We start from the raw sequence: 7,832 nt of genomic DNA on the forward strand, positions 1-7,832 counted from the left end.
TGCCCGGTGGAATCCTGTCCTGGCCAGCAGGATCTCTGTGGCACCTGGCACACAGAGATGTATCCCTGAACCCCATCACCCCAATGGCCAGGGCAGATTTGACCTTTTACTGTGTACTTCTTTTTTCCCTCTAATAAAGTGTTTCTTATTTGACAGAAGGGCTCCTTCCCCTGCCTCTAGACACACAATGCAAACTTCCAGCATTGCCAGCTCATGTGATTTTATTGAGACTACTGATGTTTTGGGTGGTTTTTGACTAGGGTTGCCAACTTTCTACTCGCATAAAACTGAACACCCTTGCCCTACCCCCTGCCCTACCCCTTCTCTGAGGCCCCACCCCACGCTCACTCCATCCCCCCTCCCTCTGTCACTCACTCCCCTCACCCTCACGCACTCGCTCCAGCTGGGGGGTGCAGGCTCTGGGGTGGGGCCAGAAATGAGGAGTTCAGAGTGTGGGAGGGAGCTCCAGGCTGAGGCAGGGGGTTGAGATGCAGGGGGTGGGGGCGGTGATGGGTCCAGCTGGGGGTGCGGGCTCTGGTGTGGGGACAGGGATGAGGGATTTGGGGTGCAGAAGGGAGCTCTGTGCTGGGGGGGTTCAGAGGATGGGAGGGGGATCAGGGCTGGGGCAGGGGGTTGGGGCACAGGAGGGGGTCAGGGGTGCAGGCTCTGGGCAGCGCTTATCTCAGGCAGCCCCCAGAAGCAGCAGCATGTCCCCCCCTCTGGCTCCTATGCAGAGGGATGGCCAGGCAGCTCTGCACACTGCCCCGTCCACAGGCGCCACCTCTGCAGCTCCCATTAGCCATGATTCCTGGCCAATGGGACCTGCAGAGCCGGTGCTTGGGATGGGGTCAGTGCACGGAGCCCCCTGGCTGCCCCTAAGCCTCAGAGCTGGAGGGGGGACATGCCGCTGCTTCCGGGAGCCACACAGAGCCATGGCAGGCTGGGAGCCTGCCTTAGCCCCGCTGCCCTGCCAACCAGACTTTTAACAGCCTGGTCAGCAGTGCTGACCAAAGCCGTCAGGGTCCCTTTTTGACCAGGCATTCTGGTCGCAAACCAGATGCCTGGCAACCCTATTTTTGACCCTTCTCATAGGAACATGATCAGGGCCGTCCCTACCAATTATGGTGCCCTACGCAGCCCAAGCACCTGCTCCCTCCCCGCCACATGGAGAGTCCAGGCTGCGCTCAAGGCCTCCAGGGCCTTGGAGGCAGGAGCTGTGGGGGCCACTTTGGGGGGCTCCACAGGCCCAGAGTGGCCCGGGGGATTAGCGGGGGGCTGGGAGCAGGAAGTGGAATGACTCAGTCCCAGCCCGTTCCACTCCCCCTGCTCCAGGCGTGTCGCTCGGGGAAGGGGGCTTGGGAGAAGGGGCGGCGTGGAGATGGGAAGAGGCAGGGCAAGGGCAGAGGGAGTTGTCCTGGGCCCCACACCCCCCTAGGAACACACAGGGGGGCCAGCTGGGGGATGGGGCTGGCTGCTGATGCCGGCGCTGCAGTTTACGAAGCATGCAGCTGCATAGGGCACCTTGAAATTTGGGGCAATTTGGTGCACATTTCCCGTATTCGAAAAGGTCAACATCTCCCATTACTGTCAATGGGCTGCCATTCCCCTACAGTCTATCTGCATGTGGAAGTGAGGATGCGCTTAATAAAGTTGGCTGCCACTCCCCTCTGTTTTCAATTTGATTGAAGCCAGTCTATAGGCAAAATGGCTGCCACTGTATGGTTCAGGGGGCTGGACAGGAGATAGGGAGTGTGAGTGTGAGGGAGTAGGGTGAGGTAGGGCGAGGTTCAGGGAAATGTTGCATCTTGCCAAAGGTTAAACCAATTCCATATTGTGTTTGCTATGACACTGCTGCTTCTATGGATGATTGCTATCTGTTTAAAAGTTCTTTAGTATGTATAGTCATAACTCATCACCATAAAAAGGAATATAAATTCTATGTGCGAGTGTGAAGCATGATGCATTAATTAGGTCAGTGGTTCTCAAACTATTTACCATCCAGCCCTTCTTTTATCAAAGGAAATAAACTAGGAGGGGAGAGAGTCAAGCCAGTAACAGGAAATGGATGGCAGTTATCTTCTCCTCACTCCTATGATAAGGTAAGTGAAGTCTCCATCTGGGCAGCCAGGCAATGCGGCACATTTTTGTGTACATCGAAGGCTGACTTTTCAACCTACAATTATCTCACACATACTTGCAGAGGAGTATAAGGGAGTTAAACAGTCAAAAGACTAAAAGCCACATGATCTTATGGTTTTAAGATCTCATTATTTGGGGGCTTAGTCTCATGATTTTAGGGGAGTGGAGGAAGGGACTGACTTACAATTTTTGGTTGATATCCTGAGTTTGACAATACTGAACTCCCTTCGACCACAGACAAAGGGTGAGTCTCCTCCCTGTTCTGAGGGCCAGCGTAGAGTCTTCAGTGAGCTTTGAGTGGTGACTAGGCCCTAAGCATGAGGGATGGGGGACTATTTCACCCAGAAATAAGAGAAGTGTGCTACTCACTTCATTTTGGCATGCTGTACCTGTTCATTTTGGTATGAGATTATTCCTGGGAATACTTAAAGGGTCAGATCTTTACCCCTGCCTCACCCACTCCTTTATGCCAGGTAAAAGGGCTGGAATGGTGAAAAGGGACTAAAAACCCCAATTTCAGCTGGGGAGGATTGTCCTAGTGCAAACATCGCAGAAGACAGCCAGAAGCCCCCACCGCAAGCCCAAATGTAAGGTGCATACAGAGGCAGGGCTGGAGGGGCATGTCAGGGACAGAGCCACAAAAGGCCACGCTACAAAGATCTTGGGCAACACTGGACCCAAAGGGCAGCCCAGGGAGGCTGCTGTAACTGAGACTACATCTACATTATAAGTGCTATAGTGGCGTAGCTGCAGCCAAACTGCTGTAGCGTTCTATTGTAGGCACTTCTGACATCAGCAGAAAGGGGTTTTCTGTCACTATAGTTAATCCAGCTCTCCAAGAGGTGGTAGCTAGGTTGACAGAAGAATTCTTCCATTGGCCTACCTGCATCCGCACTGGGTGTTAATTCAACCTAACCATAGCACTCAGGGCTTGAAATTCTTTACAGGCTTGAACACCATAGCTAGGTCTATCTAATTTTTGAGTGTAGACCAGGCCTCAGACTAGACCAGAGGACTATTATATAAAGAGCTCTCCAGTCCTTAGCTCTCTCTGGGCTGTGAATTCTGTACCATATCTCAGAGGCATCACACAGAATCTCGCCCAAAGGGTCCAAGACATTCAGGGATAAATTTTCATCTCAGCTCCCATTTAGGCACCAAAATAAGTGATCGGGGTTTTTAAAAGAGCCAGGTGCATGTTGGGTACCAGATCCATTTGAAAAGCTGTGATAAAAAGGTCACAACAGTAGCTGCTGTGTGACTGGCCACTTCTGAAATTCAGCTCTTATTTAGGTCTTTAAATGGGAGCTGACCTCCCAAACAACAGAGTAAAAGAGGCAGTTAGAGATAAAGACTTTTAAAAATTGGAAATCAAATCCTACTGAGGAAATGAGGAAGACACAAACTCCAGCAAGTCAAATGTAAAAGTATAATTAGGCAGGCCAAAGAAAGAATTTAAAGAGCAACTAGCAAAAGACACAAAAATTAAACAGCAAAAAATTGTAAGTACATCAGAAGCAGGGGAAACCAGCCAAACAATCAGGGAAGCCATTGGGGTGCTAAGGGAGCATTCAAGGAATACAAGGCTAAATGAATTCTTTGCATCAGTCCTCACTGCAGAGGAAGTGAGGGAGATTCCCACAACTGAGCCATTCTTTTTAGGTAACAAATCCAAGGAACTGTCCCAGACTGATGTGTCAATAGAGGAGGTTTTTGAACAAATTGATAAATTAAACAGTAATATGTCACCAGGACCAGTTAGTATTTACCCATGTGTTCTGAAGGAACTCAAATATGAAATTGCAGAATTACTAACTGTGGTATGTAACCTATCTCTTAAAGCAGCCTCTGTCTAGATGACTGTCAGATAGTAATGCCGATTTTTAAAAAAAGGCTCCAGAGGCAATCCTGACAATTACAGGCTGGTAAGCCTGACTTTGATACCAGGCAAATTGCTTTAAACTATAACAAAGAAGAGAATTATCAGACACATAGATGAACACAACATGTTGGGGAGGAGTCAAGATGGCTTCTGTGAAAGGGAAATCATGCCTCACTAATATATTAAAATTCCATGAGGGGGTCAACAAACATGTGGACAAAGGTGATCCAGTGGTGATATCCAGGGATATAGTGTACCTGGACTTTCAGAAAACCTTTGAGTCTTAAGCAAAGTAAGCAGTCATGGGATAAGGAAGGCCCTCTCATGGATCAGTAACTGGATAAAAGATAGGGAAAAAAGGGGTAGGAATAAATGGTCAGTGTTCAGAAAGCAGAGAGGTAAATAGTGGGGCCCTCCAAGGATACGTACTGGGACCTGTGCTGTTCAAAATATTCATAAATGATCCCAAAAAAGGATAACAATGAGGTGGCAACGTTTGCAGATGATACAATATTACTCAAGATAGTTATGTCTAAAGCTGACTTCAAAGAGTTACAAAGGGCTCTCTCAAAACTGGGTGACCGGGTAAGAAAATAGCAGATGAAATTCAATGTTGATAAATGCAAAGTAATGCACACTGGAAAACAGAATCCCAGCTATACATATAAAATGATGGGATCTAAATTAGCTGTTACTACTCAAGAAAGATCATGGAGTCATTGTGAATAGTTTTCTGAAAACATCTGCTCAATGTGCAGCAGCAATCAAAAAAACTAACGATGTTAGGAACCATTAGAAAAGGGATAGATAATAAGGCAGAAAATATCATAATGCCACTCTATAAATCCATGGTATGCCCACACCTTGAATATTTTGTTCAATTCTGGTCATTCCATCTCAAAAAAGATATATTAGACTAGGACAAAATACAGAAAAAGGCAACAAATATGGTTAGAGGTATAGGACAGCTTCCATATAAGAAGAGATTAAAAAGACTAGGATTGTTCAAATTTAGAAAAGAGGCGACTAAGGGGGAGATATGTAGAAATCTATAAAAGTCATGAATGGAGAAAGTGAATAAGGAAGTGAAATGTTCTTTACCCCTTTACATAACAGAAAAAACAGGGGTCCCCCAATGAAATTAACAGGCAGCAGATTTAAAACAAACAAAAGGAAGTACTTCCTCATAACGCACCATTAACCTGTGGAATTTGTTGACAGGAGAAGTTTTGAAGGCTAAAAGTATAACTGGGTTCAAAAAAGAATTAGATAAGTTCATGGAGGGTAGGTCCATCAATGTCTATTAGCCAGGATGGTCAGGGATGCAACTCTATGCTCTGGGTGTCCCTAAACCTCTGACTGTCAGAAGCTGGGACTGGATGACAGGGGATTGATCATTCAATAAATTGCCCTGTTCTGTTCATTCCCTTTGAAGCATGTGGCTCTGGCCACTGTCGGAAGACAGGATACTAGGCTAGATGGACCATTAGTCTGAGTAGTATGGCCATTCTTATGAGGTATTTTGAAAATCTGGCCTTTATTTGAAATATTTAAGAGTATTTGACACATGCCAGCACAGCATAGAGGATTCTTAAAGTATTTCCAGAGGTCTGTAAATACAATTGTATGGAAGCTATTCCATATATTATCTCATAACATAACAACTGCAAATAACTACTAAAGTACTTTTCTTTCAGAATTAAATTTAAATGAATGTTTAAGTATTAATAATCTCGATTCAATTCTAAAATGTCACATGGGCAGAAACAGAGCTCTTTTCTGCAAGACAAAATAGGCACAGCACATGAATGATCAATGAGCAGGGGCTAGTAGATACAACTGTTTGGAAAGCAGCATTTGCATTCTGTGGGAAATTCCAACTTTTTGATACATGTTCTTGTTCTGAACTGGAACAAAAAGTTGAAATGTCAAAATTTCTCAGAATAGAAATTTTGAAAAAAAATTATTTGGAACCATTAAAATGTTGTAATAATGTAAAAACCTTTCATTGTGATTATATAGAAACAATATTATATATCATCATAATATTAAGATTATTATAACATACAAGTCAAAGTGAAATAAAATGATAAAGTTGAAACAAAACATTTTTATGCTATCAAAATGAAATATATTTATATCAAAAAGACAAGAAAGCTGAAATGACTCATTTTGACACTTTTGTGTTGAAAATTTCTACAAAACCTTGCAAAACATTTAAATTTTGACAAAACTGCAGTTTCCAACAGAAAACTGTTCTGTGAAAAATGTTTTGAACAGCCCTACTGGCAAGTTTTCCCTCCACCAGAGAGGTGGGGCCTCTTCACACCAACCAACTCCAAGAGAAGTTCATGGAGCACTGCCTTCCCCAGGACAGTGGATGTGTCAGTCCAGCATGCTCTCAATTGGAATCCGGAAAGAACTGTATCAGAGTCTGATTCACAGAGGTGCTAAGCACTTGCAGCTCTCCTTGACTCCAATGTTCTGGGTGCTGAGCACTTTTTGAAAATTAGTGCCTATGTATTCAACTGTGGATTCATGCATTTTTGCAAATGAGCAAGTGCGAAAAGATTCCCTTTACATGGAGCAACCATATGGACCGTGGTGGCTTCATCCGGAAACTATTCTTAGATCTATATTGCAAGTAGAAGTTGTTCTTGGGGTAATTATTACCTTCTTGACTGCTCTGTACTTGCGTGTGACTGGGTGATGCCAGAAGATGGAGATGAAAAAATCTCCTCTCTTCCCCCAGCATTTTTTTTTCATATTTATTTTTACTTAGCACTCATAGCTCTCACTCCTGGAATCAGCAGCCACATATATCAATGTCACATTCTGGGTTGCAATCCAGACAAGTGAGGAGTTATGTCACCACCCATCCCTCAACCTTGAGTACTTCAGAATGCTTTGCTGTTGTAGCTCCCAAACAGGGGCTGCACATAGCCTACCAGCATGCAGGTCAGACCCTGAATGTCCATGTATAGCTGCAGCCCTGTTCCAGCAGCTCTCACCCCAGCAGCCTGCAATAACACACCAGTCAAACACTGGCTTCCACCAGCCTTGGTTACTACTTGCAGAGTGACCCCAACATACTCTCAGTCCTGAATTTTCCCCCAAAATGTGTGTTCTGCATTGTCCAGCCCTCTCCTGGACAGTTCAAATATTCAAGGTTCATTGCCCCTGTAAAGGGTCAATATTCAACAGTTTGCTGCTTTAACTGGAGTTACCAAACTCTTCACTTTAAACACAGCACTGGGTTGGTGTTTTCTGAAATGTAAATTTGCTTTGTCTCCTGCCATTTCCTCCTCCTATTGTTGATGACTTTTTTGCTACTTATATGTAAATTGAGGTAAACACATATTCCTTTGTTTAGGATAGACCTGTTTAATAAATTTGCCTAAGCAGGGCTGTGTAGTTTTGAACATATGCTAATAACATCATACATGAGGATTTCATAACTTTACACATAATACTGCTTCATATATTTCACCATGATATTACTGACCAGAGAGTTAAGGGTTTTCAAATGATACCTCACAAAGCATATTTTGTACAAAGATTATTACAATACAGCATCAGGTGTGAATACAGGAGTGCTTTCGGTCACAATCAGACCTGCATTTATGTTCCTTTAGTTATAGAACAACATTAATCCCTTCAGCCACGCAGCAGATATCCATCATTCCAAAAATCTGTCTCCAGCAAGATTTCTCCTGACTCCACCTACAACACTAACTTTAATTTGTCTCAATTATTCATTTGGCATGAAAATCAGACATGGATGAAATGACAAAACCAGAGAGACACAGAG

At 44.5% G+C, this 7,832-nt stretch overlaps 1 long non-coding RNA gene across 1 annotated transcript in view; it reads left to right on the forward strand.

The window, feature by feature from the left end:
- The window catches only part of LOC101940630 (uncharacterized), a 29,325-nt gene extending 27,224 nt beyond the window's left edge, over positions 1–2,101 (forward strand). Inside the window, exon 3 of the long non-coding RNA XR_006176378.2 lies at positions 2,020–2,101. This is a non-coding gene — a long non-coding RNA (uncharacterized LOC101940630). The remainder of the gene's footprint in view (positions 1–2,019) is intronic.
- Positions 2,102–7,832: the final 5,731 nt, after the last annotated feature.

This window comes from Chrysemys picta, chromosome 2 (genome assembly GCF_011386835.1).
Source record: "Chrysemys picta bellii isolate R12L10 chromosome 2, ASM1138683v2, whole genome shotgun sequence".
Lineage (NCBI taxonomy): Eukaryota > Metazoa > Chordata > Testudines > Emydidae > Chrysemys > Chrysemys picta.